The sequence below is a fragment of the Coenobita brevimanus genome, chromosome 112, assembly GCF_032717465.1.
Source record: "Coenobita brevimanus isolate Jiangsu-jjx chromosome 112, ASM3271746v2, whole genome shotgun sequence".
Classification (NCBI taxonomy): Eukaryota; Metazoa; Arthropoda; class Malacostraca; order Decapoda; family Coenobitidae; genus Coenobita; species Coenobita brevimanus.
Window position 1 is genome coordinate 5510798 of NC_137065.1, and position 16155 is coordinate 5526952.

Consider the following 16155-nt stretch of genomic DNA (forward strand, 5'->3'; position numbering starts at 1 on the left):
GGGTTAGGGTGAGGGCAAGGCAGATTAAACCAAGGGGACAGCGCACCCAACCCCTGTTTTCCTTATCACGCCTGACCGGGCCATTGCATTCATCTTATCAGTGGTGCAGTCGAGTGATATATTGAAGTTTCGACTCTTATGCTCGACCCCTTTCTGACTGATTCGAGACTGCCTTCTGCTTCACGGGAGGTCAAGGAGGTGGTGAATGCAAAGGAGATAGTGACTGCTGATGAGAGTATGGGAGGGATCGGAAATATTTATATCAATTTTTATGCGTCTGATTCAGGACATAGGCTTTAACAGTCCGTTCCCTAAGACCCAGAAGTCCTTCTAATTGCTCTCAGCAACAAAAGTCCTATTATTTCTCCTGCTTTTTTTCACCAAAGACTTTGAAAATGTCTGAGTTGCATCCGAAGCAGGCGACACTGATGACACTGATCTCTAGTTAAATAACGCCATCAGTATTGAATGCTTCGGATCCATGAGGCTGATTATCAAATATCATGGAAACAGAGGGAGAGGCGACAGGACTTCCTCTGCTGACTGTACCATACACCGCCACACGTCACCACTTCGTCATAAACAGCCACCGTCCATACTGAACACACGCTAGGGCGTCCTTACAAAAGACTGGTGTATTCGTATTAGCAGGGGTGTTTATACATGTCGGGGGGTCTTGTGGTAGATCAGTACAGTCTATTTTCACGAATTTCAAAACCGTTAAACTGTTCCCTGCTCCAGCCGAGATTCAAACCAACGTTCTTTCGGACAGCAAATCACCTCTCAACTGACTAAGCCACCGCCTCCCTCAAACTGATGGATATATGTAATATGATAAAAAGGGAGAGTTAGTGGTTCTGGAGCGAAAAGTGAGGTGAGTTTTGGAAGCATGATAAGAGAGAGAGAGAAGAAAGAGAGAGAGAGAGAGAGAGAGAGAGAGAGAAGGGGTGGCAGCTTGAAGGTATAACCATACTCATTCAAAGGGAGGAGAGTATAGCGTTAGGCAGGAAGGTAGAGTGAGGGAGGAAGGTTGGGCGAGGCAGGAAGGTAGGGTGAGGTTGGAAGGTAGGGTGAGACAGGATGGTATGGTGGGGCAGGAAGTTTGAGAGAGGAAAGAAGGTAGGGAGATGCAGGATGACAGGGTGAGACAGGAAGGTTGGATGAAGCAGGTTAAGTTGAGGCAGGAAGGTAGGATTAGGCAGAAAGGTAGGTTGAGGCAGGAGGGTACGATGAGGCAGGAAGGTAGGATTAGGCAGAAAGGTAGGTTGAGGCAGGAGGGTACGATGAGGCAGGAAGGTAGGGTGAGGCAGGAAGATTGGGTGAAGCAGATAGGGTGAGGCAAGTTCACATAACTTAATTATGTGTAGGAAGTCGACAGTGAACTGAGAATGGAAATTAAGGAAAACTATTTCATATTAAAAAATAATTACATACAAGAAGAAGAATAAAGGCATTGGGGTAGGAAGGGAGGAAAAGGGAAAGAAAGAATGGAAGGAAGGGAAAGAGGGAAGGAGAAATGAAGGGAGAAATAACGAAAGAAAGAAAGGACGGGAGGAAGAGGGGAAAAGACTTAAAGAAAAAAGAAAAAAAGAAGGAAGAAAGAAGACGACGGGAGGAAGAGAGGAAAAGAATTAGAAAGAAAAAAGAAATAAAGAAAAAAGAGCGATGGAATTAGAATGAAAGGAAAAAACAAAGAAAGATGGAAGAAAGGAAGGAAGGGAGGGGAGGAAGACAGGGAAAATATTAGAAAGACAAAAAGGACGGAAGGGAGAGAGGGATGGAACTGGGACGAAAGACAGGAAGGACGGTGTGGATGAGGCGAGAGAGTTAGGGGATGGAAATGAAAGGAAAAAGGAAGGAAAGAAAGAAAGAAAATGAAAGAAAGAGGCATTCAAAAATAGAAAGAGAGAAGGAAAAAAGGAAGGAAGGTGATGGAATGAATGAAAAAAGGATTCATGAAAGAAATACAGGAAAAAAAAAGAAGAATAAGGAATCCCAGAAAGAAAGAGAAAGGAAAGAAGGAATGAAGAAACGAAGGAAGGAAGGATAAGGAGGAAAGGAGGGAGGGAGGAAGGGAGAAAAGAAGCAAGAAATATCCGAAACATGGAGAGACACAGAAAACAAACAGAGATTAATGTGAGAAAATATTTAAATGGGGTAGATGAAGACTATAGACAGATTGTTAAATAGAAAAATGGCTAAGAGCAATAGTGGTAATGGGTTAACAGGTTTGTGCATTAAGAAAATAACACATTAATATTTTTCAATATACAGTAAGCAGTTGATAAGTTCAATAGATGTAAATATATAGAAAAGCAGATTAATGGATATGAAAGCTAGATTAAAAAAATAAAAAATAAAGACGGGTGTAGAAAGTAAACAGGCATCAAGTAGAAAGTACATTGAAAATACTTAGAGAGAGTTATATGTATGTTCACGGACCTCTTGTTGTAATTTCAAATCACCTTAACCCTTTCACGGCTGTTACTGCACACAGGGACTTTATTCTGTCCAAGTCAAAAACATTTTATTCAGGTATCTAGAGTCACTACAGGACAAAAGGTTAAATAAACGCCTGAAGTATTAGTAGCATTTTCAGTCCGATAATCGCTGGAATTACACGCACGTTTATTCTCTTTCCTCTTCAAATAATGTGAAATAATCAAGGAAACAAACGCATGAATGGCCATCACAAGAACAGGTAATGTGTAAAGTGTGCTTATGGTAAACACCTGTGACGTAATCAGTAAATTCTCACCTAAACTGAAGAAAATCAGTTAATGGTGGCCAGAACACAAAACAACATCACTTGACTGATGGGCTTGGTATAATCTTCCAGCTTTAGTTATATTGTCATCTCATTCCTTTTACAGAAGAGTATTGTTTAATCAGAAAAAAGGAACAGACAGAGCACAAGTTAAACCTTTACCTTTAAGAGATCGCCTGCCAACAGTCAAAACACAATTACTTAAGTTTCTCTAATGCAATGCCTGAGTTAACCTTCTCGTGTTTCCTGGGAGTTTCAGGCTGATAATCACAATTTTAGGATGTAACACAAGAAAAGCAAAAATCTGTCTATCTATCTATCTATCTATTGCCAGACGTAAGGGGTGGTCACAAACAAATAACAAAAAGCAGATAATAAAATTCAGGACCATTTTAAAACAGTATCCCACACTACACCTTTGGAAGAGTTTTCCATCTTTCTGAAATCCAATAAATTCTTTTACACTTTCTTTCTAGGAAAATATTACCAAATTCTTTTCTCTCTGCCAAGAAAAGCAAAATAAACAGAGCCAAAGAAGCTGGGAAATTCAGGAAGGAGGTGAACCATTTTTTTTTTATCTACTTTTCCCTCTTTTCTTAATTTAATGCTCAGACTCACAGGATTCATTTACCCAAATGAAGTCGTCTGAGGTTGGCTGGAATAGAATACTAGCGTTGTTCAGATCGTAAGAGGCTTAATATTAAAAAAACAAAATCCCAACGTCTCTTCCCTCAGTCACGAAAAAACGAAAAATGAAAGGCGTCAAGAAAATGGGGAAAATATTGGTGGTGGTTGAGAGAGAAGGTAACTCATTACTTTCTTTCTTTCTTTAGTTTAGTTCATTCCTTACCTGTTTTATCCTATATTCCCTCCTTGATAAAGAATATTCCCTAGTTCTTCTCCCTTCGCCAAAAATGACAAAATAAATGGAGCCAAAAAAAAAACAGGAAAAGATAGCCGGTTGATGTAGGGAAAAAATAAGTTTTCCTTTATTCCCAACGATATAAAACTTAACTTCCTTCCGCTAGCCAAAAATTTGTCATGTCCTTTTCACCCCACCAAAAAAAGAGAGGGAAAAAGAAAGACACCAAAAGTGCAGTAAAAAACAGATGGCATCTGAGTAAAAAAAAAAAAAAGGAACTTTATTTCTTTAATCCCTTTAGAATTTTCCTGTTTTTTTTCCGGCAATAAAAACTTTCCCCCGCCAAGGAAAAAATGGAAAATAAAAGGGGCCGAGAAAGCGGTGAAAGGTAGGTGGTAATTGAGGGAGGAGGGGAAATATAGGGGCCTTCATTGTATGCCCATTACCCCATTTCCTACACCCTGATGGAATAATTTTTTCTGGCAGGTAGGCGGACGGTCACTTGGTAATAACTAAATTGTCTTGCTGGCCTCCCTGTTTTATCTACCTGTCTACCTCTACCCGTCTACCTTTACCTGTCTATTACCTACCTTTCTATCTCATGTAATTTATCTGTTTACCGTTACCTGTCTCATCTGTTTACTTTCAGTCCTATCTAATTTACCTACACATCTGCGTTACCTGTCTAGTCTATCTATCTTTCAGTCCTAACTAATTTACCTATCTGTCTACACACTTGCTATTTATCTCTACCTGTCTGCCTTTACCTATGTATTATCTAGTTTGTCTATCCTGCCTCATTCATCGACCTGCCTACCTTTTCCTGTCCATCCATCTCCATTTCTCTACCGATCTATTCAGTCTATTTTCTCTCCCTGTCTACCAGTCTATCCTATCTATCTGTCTATCTATCTGCCCATAATAATATATCGTAAGCTACATCAAGTAATTTATTTTCTCTACCTGACTGCCTCTTTCCGTCTATATTTCTATCAATCTATCGACATCATCTATTTACCTGTTGTCTATAGAATGTAGTAGACACGTACAGTGCTAGAGTACATAAGAGAAGATGGTGTATCGTGAGAAAAATGGTTGTCACTGAGTAGGGATGGAAACGCCTTGATGTCTATTTGTCGAAGTCACCCCTTACAGCAGGGCTATTCAACTGTCGGCCCGCGAGCCAAATCCAGCCCTTGACTCGTTTTTTATTGGCCCATTGGCAGACTTGGAAGAATGCAAATCAACAGAAAACAGAAATTTTTGCATTTTTCTTATTTATGTGCTTAACGGAAAATGGAAAAGCAAATTACAGTATATATGAAGTTTTCGTTTCGTTCTATGAGAAAGTGTTTAGAGGAAAAAATGGAGCAAAAATAAATGTATGGCCCTTAGATCAGTGTGGGTTTCATAATTAGGTCTTAGTCCTAAAATACTTGAATAGCCCTGCCTTACAGGATGCCATAGACAGATAGATGATAGACCGCTGCAGACAGAGACGATAGAAAGATACAGACAGATAGACGATAGACAGATATAGACAGATAGACAATGGACAGATATAGACAGATCGGCAATAGACAGACTAAATTAATCTTCTCACGTCTTCTGTTTTTGTCCTATATCCATCTCTCTAATTAGCTATTTAATCTATCTATTTTTCTACATCACATATCTGTGTGTGTGTCATTTTCATCTAACTTTACCATATATTAATACTGAACTGCTGTGTGTCCAGCGACCTCAAAATAAAGACAAGGAAAAAAATCGTCATATTATTTTGTTTTTCCTTCTATTTTTCGAAAGGACAGGTTTTGAAGGTTGCTGTTTTTTTTTTTTTTTTTTTGCTTCATCTTTTCGTGTTAGAAATCAGCCAAGTTGGATAACGTGATTTTTTATTCATCTTTTCATTTTAAAAATTAGCCAAGTTAGATAATATGAGGTAATATACTTAAAGGAAGAGTGATAAAAGGAAATTTGAAAAAAAAAAAAAAAAAAAAGTAGAAGACCACACCAGCATTGCCCACATCTGATCACCACCCACATAATTCACCACACACTTGTCTCTTATAAGTCTAGTAAAGTGTGTTTTCTGGGCGCCTGACGAGAGAGCAAGCGTTTGTACATACGCCTGTCATCATAATGTCATCTTGATGTAAACTTTCAACATTTCTGGTGAGGTAGCTGAACAATAACAGAACAATAATTGAGCTAAAATATTTACTCTCTCTCTCTCTCTCTCTCTCTCTCTCTCTCACACACACACACACACACACACACACACACACACACACACACACACACACACACACACACACACACACACACACATATACACACACACACATATACACACACACACACACACACACACACACACACACACACACACACACACACACACACACACACACACACACACACACACACACACACACACACACACACACACATTCTCAAAATTAAAATGGGTGAGTGTCTGGGCTTTCTTGAAAATGAGTTTCATCCGGTAAAGAGAATGATTAGAGGTCTTGGGGACGATACGTCCTCAACCTATTCTCAAACACACACGCACGCGTGCGCGTGCAGTCACCATATGAAAGTCAAAAACAACTCATACCTCACATGTGTCGCTTTCATTGTGCCATAAATCGATTTCATAGTGGAGCATGTCAATTGAAGCCCTCGGTACATTCCCTTGCAAAGCGGGGATTCCAAGGGTGTTCTTTGGTCTCATGAGTAAATATACAGCTAAAAACAAAATTTATTGAATGTATCTACTACTTGTTGAAAGAATCTCTTCTCTATCTTATATAAAAAAGTTATTAGCCTCTGAAAACCTTCGCGGTCGAGCCGTGTCGTATCGAGCCGGGCAGCGTCGTGTCGGGCCGCTCATTTCTCAGCTGAACGTAGGGTAAACATGGCTTCGCTACGCTTGCCTGCTTCTGTCGCTGAGCTCGCTAGCTTGCAGTTAAAATAATTATCATTACTGGTGCCATTATTATCATTACTATTACTGTTATCAGCACTGCCATCATCATCATCACTATTGTTATCAACATTACCATCATCATCATTACTATTACACTTTTCATTGCCATTACTATTATCATCATTACTCTTACTATAATTATCATTACTATTACATCCATCCATCCATCATCCAATCCTATGTTACCCTAAGAGGAGCGTTGGAGTCCGGGGCTATGCAAGTTGGTCCTCACTTATCCCTGAGTAGCATTACGTGAGCAATAAACCTCAACCACTCCTTAGATATAAACCTACACAGGCTCAATCCGACTGGAGCACCTTAATTACCCACTAAACTCCCAGGCGCCATAATTTGGTAATATGGTTACCACCCAGCATAGTAAATGGTTTCCTGGTGTACAGAAAACCATTTGGCTTGTCACTCAATGAAGAGTCACCCATAGGCAGAAGGAAGAGGAAAGAATGAAAGAAAGAAAGGCAAAAGAGGGAGTGTAAGTCACCCATTGGCAGAAGGAAGAGCAAAGAATGAAGGAATGACAGAAGAGCATGGAAGGAAGAGAGGAAAGGACGGACACCCCAGAGCAGCACTACATCGAGTGAGTGGACGGTGAGCCCCCCCACCTACCAATTAGTTACTATCATTATAATTACTGTTATTATTGTTAGTATTAATATCATTATTATTACGCATACTATTATTATCATTACTCTTACTATTAATATCCTTACTATTATCATCATTATTACTACTGTTACTATTATTACTATTATTATCACCACTGCTATTACTGTTACTATTACTTTCATCATTACTAATACTGTTACTACTATCACTATCATCATTACTATACCTATTATCATCATTACTATTAGTATTACTATCATCATTACTATTAGTTATCATCATTACTATTACTATTATCATTACTATTAGTATTACTATCATCATTACTATTACTACTATCATCATTACTATTACTATTATCATCATTGCTATTAGTATTACTATCATCATTACTATTAGTTATCATCATTACTATTACTATTATCATCATTACTATTAGTATTACTATCATCATTACTATATTACTATTATCATCATTACTACTATTATTATTGTCATTACTGTTATCATTACTATTACTATTATCATCATTACTCTTACTGTTATCATTACTATATTACTATTATCATCATTACTACAATTATCATTATCATTACTGTTATCATTACTATTACTATTATCATTACTGTTATCATTACTATTACTATTATCATCATTACTCTTACTGTTATCATTACTATATTACTATTATCATCATTACTACTATTATTATTATCATTACTGTTATCATTACTATTACTATTATCATCATTACTCTTACTGTTATCATTACTATATTACTATTATCATCATTACTACTATTATTATTATCATTACTGTTATCATTACTATTACTATTATCATCATTACTACTATTATTATTGTCATTACTGTTATCATTACTATTCCAGTTATCATCATTACTCTTACTATTATCATTACTATAACTATTATCATCATTACTATTATTATTGTTCCATTACCATTATCATCATTACTATATTGTTATTATCATCATTACGATTACTATTATTAAAATTACTATCATTTTCTCAATTTATTTATCTCTATCTATTTATCTATCTGTCTGTCTGTCTGACTGTCTATCTATCGACCTCTCTATCTGTATATTTATGTATCTACTTTCATATCCTTGACAGAGGCTTCTCTCTCTCTCTCTCTCTCTCTCTCTCTCTCTCTCTCTCTCTCTCTCTCTCTCTCTAATTCCCATAATCTTAAATCACCTTTCTTTCCTTCTCTCTAAGATCATGTTCTAAGATGTCTATTAACTGTTTGAGATGAAGGCAGCCTCCCTCTCACTAGCACATATTGTCAGGACTTCTATCGCACTGTATCGTCTCATTTGTATTGACCATTACGATATTTATCAGATATTTACATACTATTTATATATTGATACTTCCCACGTGTGTATTGTCCTAATCTGTGTTGTTCGTATTCCAAATTTTTCACATAATATTTTTCCACTGTTTCGTTTTTGTCTTATTTCGTTGTTTGTGATCTAGTGTTGATTATATATATATTTGAACTTTGAGTTGATTCCTGTGTTGGATAAAAAATCGTCAACTATGGCCGAGATGTCAAGTAGTCTTCTTAGTGGCATAGTAGCATGGCCACGCACTCAAAAGAAACCCAAAATCTTAAGTTGGTCGGTTAAGAAGGTGGTGACGAGTGTAGAGCTTCGCAAGGAGGACTGGCGCAAGAGCAAGTGGGACGGTTGTGAAGAGTGCGGATTTGAGATCGACTTGGGCCCCATCCTCTCCCTCCAAGGCTCCTTAGGGAGTGGCGAAGATGGGACACTTCAGAAAAAGGACGTAAGAGTGAAGATGAGGGGTCGCAGGGTATGTTTGTGTAGCCGGAAAGTGGATGGTCGCGTGTCGGTAGAGATGCTGAGAGAGGCGGTGAAGAATAGGAGGACGTTGGAGCTTGTCGTAAGGGGGAGGTGCAAGAGGAAGTTGACCGTTCTGACTGGGACTGATCTCAGGGATTTGGTGCAGGACCGCGAGAAAGAGACGATGCAAGAGAATGAGGAGGAGAAAAGGCAGGAATGTTAGAACGAGGAGGCGCAGGAGAGTCAGAAGCATGAAGCGCCGGAGAGTCAGAAGAAGGAAGGGCAGGACAGTGAGGAGGAGGAGGAGGGGCCAGAAAGTGCAGAGATGGGACAGGAGGCCGACCACGGCACACAAAAGGAGGGTGACCAAATGGCAGAGCAGGAGGATGAAAAGACAGGACAGGAAGGTGAAACGGAGACGGGACTAGAGACTGAGATGTTCGTCTTCCTCCCAGGTTCATCCTTCACCCTTCCCTCACCCTCCACACCACCGACTTCCTTAGAAAAATCACCCTCGCAGCTACTCGCCACACACCCGGCCAGCGCTTTTATCTTCGTTGTAGAGGTGACATCCAATCCCTTCGACATGGACGTCGTTTTGGAAAGTCTGAAAAGCTGTATTGCCAGCATACCCGAGAGTGACCACACATCCCTCGGTGTGCATTTGACCTGCTTCACACCTGGCGGTAGCAAGTACACCTTGACACACTCGGGCGGGACACTATTGAGTAAGACTGAAGCCCTGGATGCTTTGGAGAGCTTCAGGGACCCCCAAAGCTTGACCCGTTACGCCAATCAAGAGGACCTAGACACCACCCTCTATGACCTGATCCGACTCATGCAGGAGCAGTTTTACAACAGCAAAATCATATCCATTTCCAGGACCCTACCGTGTTTTGACTTCATAAAATTGTTCAGTATGGCATATGGCCATATCTCGATCGACTTCATAGTCATTGAAGACGGAAAAAGGTTTAGTAAAGCCCATTTGCATTCGCTACAAGAAAGTACCCAAACGGTGAATGGGTTATGTGGAATCGTAAATCTAACCGACTTGACTTGGGCTCTTACAAGCCGGATCCTGGTCGAAAGATACCAGCTTCATATATGGATGACCTTTTGTTTAGAGCTTGAAGACTTAGGAGTGGAGACGAGCGGCGTGTTTGTGGTGAACGACAAGTAGAATGCTTGGGAAGGCCACAGTTTACAGGGAACAAGGGTTCATCTCTATACCACCGTGGCTCATCAGGGCGATAGTATTATGTTTAAAATGAAGACGATACCAAAAGGTAAGCCAGGTATAAATGGCCATGAAAAGGGTGTTGATGACGGAGGAAAAAGCGGGGAGTCGTCAATGAAGGACCGATGCGTTGAAATTACCTGCGAATACACGTCACTTTGGGGGCAGCGCATCCGATCCCAAGAGACATTGCCCTGGGAGTGTATGGACACGCAGACTGAGGGAGGGGTCAGGGTGAAGACCTTTGCCCTCAGTACTCCGTCTGAATTATGTTTTGTGTCACCGACTGAGTCAGTGACTAGTCTGGACTCGACCCCCTCAAGTGAAACAAATACGAGCCAGACGAATCATGAGACTAATATCAAAGAGTCACGCCCACTGTCTGGGGGGAGTTATAGTCCAAACGGTCCTCATGATTTCGACTCAATGCTCGATTCAGTACCGGATTCAGTGCGTATGTTCACTCCTCCATCGGTCCTCGCGGTCATCATCATTACGGTCATTAGCCTAATCATCGCGTGTATCGGGCTCTACACCCACCTTTACCTGGACACGGGGATACACGAGGCCATGATTGTTTATTATTGTCTAGCCGCTATCAGTGTGGTGATTACGGTTTATAGGTGTCTGTGAATTGGTTGCTAACAAATGGCTTGCTAACACTGGTTCAGGTGATATCAAATGGCTTTCTAACGTTAATTCAGACGCTAACATGGCTTTCTAACTGATTCAGGTATCAATGGCTTCATAACACAAATCAGTGTGTACCTTCTAACATCAACTCAGGTGTACTTTCTAACTCTAATTTAGGTGTACTTTCTAACACTAATTATGGTGCACCTTCTGTCACTAATTCAGGTGTACTTTCTAACACTAATTCAGAAGTACTTTCTTACACTAATTCAGGAGTACTTTCTAACATCAATTCATGTGTACTTTCTAACACTAATTAAGGTGTACTTTCTAATATCAATTCAGGTGTACTTTCTAACACTAATTCAGGTGTACTCCCTAACACTGATTCAGGTGTACTTTCTAACACTAATTCAGGTGTACTCCCTAACACTAATTCAGGTGTACTCTCAAACACTAATTCAAGTGTACTTTCTAACATCAGTTCAGGTGTACTTTCTAACACTAATTCAGGAGTACTTTCTAACACTAATTCAGGAGTACTTTCTAACACTAATTCAGGAGTGCTTTCTAACACTAATTCAGGAGTACTTTCTAACACTAATGCAGGTGTACTTTCTAACATCAGTTCAGGTGTACTTTCTAACACCATTCAGGTGTACTTTCTAACACCAATTCAGGTGTACTTTCTAACACTAAGTGAGATGTACTTTCTAACATTAATTCCTACAATCCTTATATCCTCTGGCCCTGTTCCTTACAAAACCCCAACTCTCTCTTGACCGAAATATCTCCATTTTGTTTTCCTGGTTACCATCTCCTCACAAACATCCGTAATAAGGGTGGCAGCTGTTGTTATATCAGATCTGAATTTGCAGTTGACACTGTTTTAAACTTTAACTAATTTTATTTTTTCACTGTATTTACTAAATTATCTAAATATTACCAAATATATCCGTGTAGTCTATCGCTCCCCCAATGCTTTTTCAAAACCCAGTGTATTTGACTCCATATCCACACAATTGAGTAACATTAACCTTACCCATAGCACCGAAATTACCATTTGGGATGATTTTAATGTACATTATGTAGAAAGGTTATTGCACTCTGCCCGGACTGACGATACTGGTCTAGAGTGTGAGCTGTTTGCAGAGTCGTTTAATCTCACGCAATTGGTTAGGCAACCATCCATAATACCTGATAATCCTTACCATAACGCCCATCTCTTGGATCTATTAATGACAAATAATCCAGTTCAATACAGGATAGAAGTGCTGCCACCACTTGGATCCTCTGACCACAATCTCATCAAAGCCTCATTAGTTAGCCCCACCAAACCTCCCCGTTCTGAACCTGTCAGGATGACCCGATGGCACTTTGATAGGGCAAACTGGGATGGCTTTGGAAATTATCTTGCCTACATTCCATGGCAGTCTTTCTTCTCTAGTGATGTTAATTCTACCCAGTCCCACATTAATGACTTAATACTAGCTGATATGGATTTATTCATACCAAGTCAACAGTTCACTAAAAGGTCGAACTCTCCAAAATGGCTTGATAGCAACTATGCCAGAGCAACGGCCCATAAGTTATTAGCATATAACTCTTACTTAAAATAAAAAAACATCTGAATCACTCAGTGAGTTTAAAATTGCTAGAAACCATGCAAAAGCAGTAATAAATCTAGCTAAATCAAACTTCCTTCAAAACCAAGCATCACAACTACTTAACGATCTTAATGACTATAGAATATTTTGGTCAGCTCTCTCAAGTCTTTCAGTAATAACTTTAACAAGTCATCACCCATTCCTCCACGAAAATCTTGAGATCGTAACATTACAACTGACCCTCGTGGTAAAGTGAATATTCTTACCAATACATTTGCCAAAAATTCTACCTTAGAGGATGTCTGCCAGAACATCCCTGTACTAGAACTTGACTCTCCCGAAACTGTTCCACTTAAAATACAGACTAGATTCGTGCAATCCATCCTAGACAATTTGCCAACCAACAAAGCTCCAGGTCCAGAGGGAATTCCTTCAATTGTTTTGAAAAAGTGTTCCCCAGAACTTGCTTCTGTTCATAACTAAATTATTCAGACTAGGCATACATACTTTTTCATTCCCTAATTCATGGAGAGAAGCCAATATTCACCCATTTCCAAAGAAAAGAAGTTCCTCTGACCCCTCTGATTACAGACCAATAACTATCACATCTTCTCTTGGTAAAGTTTTTGAAACTGTAATTAATCAGCACTTTGTTAAACACCTTGAATCCAACAACATAATTAGTGATAGACAATATGGTTTTCGCCACGAGAGATCCATCATTGATATACTCAATCTCCTAACTCATACCATCCATCAATCAATGGACCAACATGGAGAAACTCATGCAGTGGCCCTTGATATTTCTAAATCTTTTGACAGAGTGTAGCACCGTTCCCTGCTATCCAAACTCCCTTGCTACGGACTAACGTCTTTTGTTCCTCTGCTTTCCTTCTGTCTCAGCTACGGAAAAAATAGGAGTGAAAGTAGATGAACTATATTCCAATTTTCACTCATTTAACGCAGGCGTGCCACAAGGATCAGCTCTGGTGCCAACCCTATTCCCAGTTCAAATTAATGATCTCTTATCTGTCACTCACAATCCCATCCATTCTTATGCAGATGGCTTATCACTTCACAGATCATTCGCACTTAGACACCCATTCACAAAGTTTAATATCTCTAACTCTCAACTAAAGGCAACCATCTTCATGATTCAAGACTTATCTAAGATCAGTGAATGTGGACAAAATAACCTTGTCTCAATTAATACTAGTAAAACAAAAGAGGCCTACATACAATTTACTAATAGACAGAAACCGCCAGATTTTTATATTACCTTCATTGCTACTAATATTGCTATCCCTAAAAGTATTGAAATTCTCGGTGATTCACTTAACACTCTCCTCAGCTGGACCTCTCATGTCGGATCACTTGCTAAAACCGCCTGAAAGAAATTTGAATTATTGTACAAAGTCTGGAACGTCTCCACTGACGAGCAGTTAGCTATAAATTCATGACTCATGTGCACTCTCATCTAGAATATTGCTCACCCTTGTGGAATGGATGTGGAGAGGTTGCTCTAAATTTCTAAAACAACTAGACAAAATTCAGAGCAAAGCTGTTGTAATTATAAATAACCCTTCTATTAGAAATAAACTACTTCCCCTGCAAGTGAGAAGGAATGTTGCCTCCCTTGCATTATTTTACAGATACTTTTATGGCAATGCTCTGACGAAGTTGCATTTATTGCGCCACCTCTCCATGCTTTCCCTTGTGTTTCACGGGCATCTGGTAGCGCTCATGACTGGAAAGTCACACAACCATATTGCAAAACGTCTGCCTATCAGAATTCTTTTATTCCACGAACTGCATCTCTCTGGAACTCTCTTATCCAGAGTTGTTTCCCCCCAAACTTCAACCTATAGCTGTTCAAGTCCAACTTTTACTGTACAGATTTTTTATGAATGAAGAACACCTGTAATCTGATGTATGGATCATTTTTTCATTCATTTGTTTTTCCTTCCTCTGTTCTGTTATTAAAACAGAAAAATATTAATAATGTTCTTTCTAACTTTAATCAAGGTTTACTTTCTAACATTAATACAAGTGTACTTTCTAACATCAAATCACGTGTACTCTCTAACATCAATTCAGGTGTACTTTCAAACATTTATTCAGGTGTACTTTGTAACACTAATTCAGGTGTACTTTCTAACACTAATTCATGTGCACCTTCTAACACTAATTCAGGTTTACCTTCTAACACTAATTCAGGTGTACTTTCTAACACTAAATCAGGTACTAATGGATGGCCTTCTATCACTAATTCGGGTACTAACAAGTGGCTTTCTAGCACTGGTTCAGGTATTGACGGGTGGCTTTCTATGTGGCTTTCTAACACTAATCCAGGCACTAATATGGCTTTATAACGCTAATTCAGGTACTATTGCGGCCAGGAGTAGTTAGCCACCCTTGTCCAGCCAACCCGTGTCGCATTCACGAGCACAGAGGTTGCCTTCGATGCAATTCTGTCGAAAAATATCCCTTCAGCTTTGGGCCTGTACTAATGGATAAAGCAATAGTAATATTTACTTTGAAGATTTGATTCTAATAACAGGAATATATCACACTGATTATTTAATAGCTTGTTTCTCGTATAGAGCCAAGCAAGTGACAGATTTGTATAAATGGTTCCACTCCACCACTCCCTGTAAGTTTGAACCAGCGAAAACAAATGAACAAGTTCAAAGCATTCATTTGTTACCAGGAGAGAGAGAGAGAGAGAGAGAGAGAGAGAGAGAGAGAGAGAGAGAGAGAGAGAGAGAGAGAGAGAGAGAGAGAGAGAGTGCCTCTGAATTTTAGAGGAATGAGGTGGAGAAATGAGTTGCTCAACACAGTTAAACAGGTTTTTTTTCTTTCGTTTCGGTTGGCTTTCTATGCCTAAATGACTAAATGAAGGTAAATTATTAAATATATTAACTGAATGACGAAGTGGTAATAGGGTTTGGCTAATGGTTGTTTGGTCCAAGGTGTGCAGAGGTAAGCCTAATTCCAGGCAACGGTCGCCGTTAAAAGTTGGATATTTTGTCCCATTTATTTTAGATATCTCCATGTATGTTTACAGTACGTGTATGCCCCTATGGACCTATTTGCACCCCAGGAATATTTTTAGCAATGGACATTTTCACCACTCGGAGCACAATCCCCCATGGACCTATTTTCCTTAATGACTTTTTTTCAAAGACGCCTACTTTTTTTTAAAAACCTATTTTCCCAGGAACTAATTTTCCCCAGTGATGTATTTTCTCCCCGTGGACCAATTTTTCCATCGACCTTGAATCTCACCATGGATGCAGGTTTCCTACATAGATGTATACTCATGGACATATTTTTCACGATGAATCTATTTTCCCCATAAACCTATTATCCGACGTGGTTATATCACCGACTGATGCGTGCATTTGAAACACAGACTCTTAACTAACAGACGTATTGCACCATGGACGCGTTGTAACTCACTGGATCTATATACCTACTTTTGCATGATTCCAGAATAATATCCCCTATGGACCGATTTTCTGCACACTGATCTATTCCCAACTTGGACATATTCACTCAAATGACCTAATCCCAGAGGCCTGCTTTCCCACAGTCTG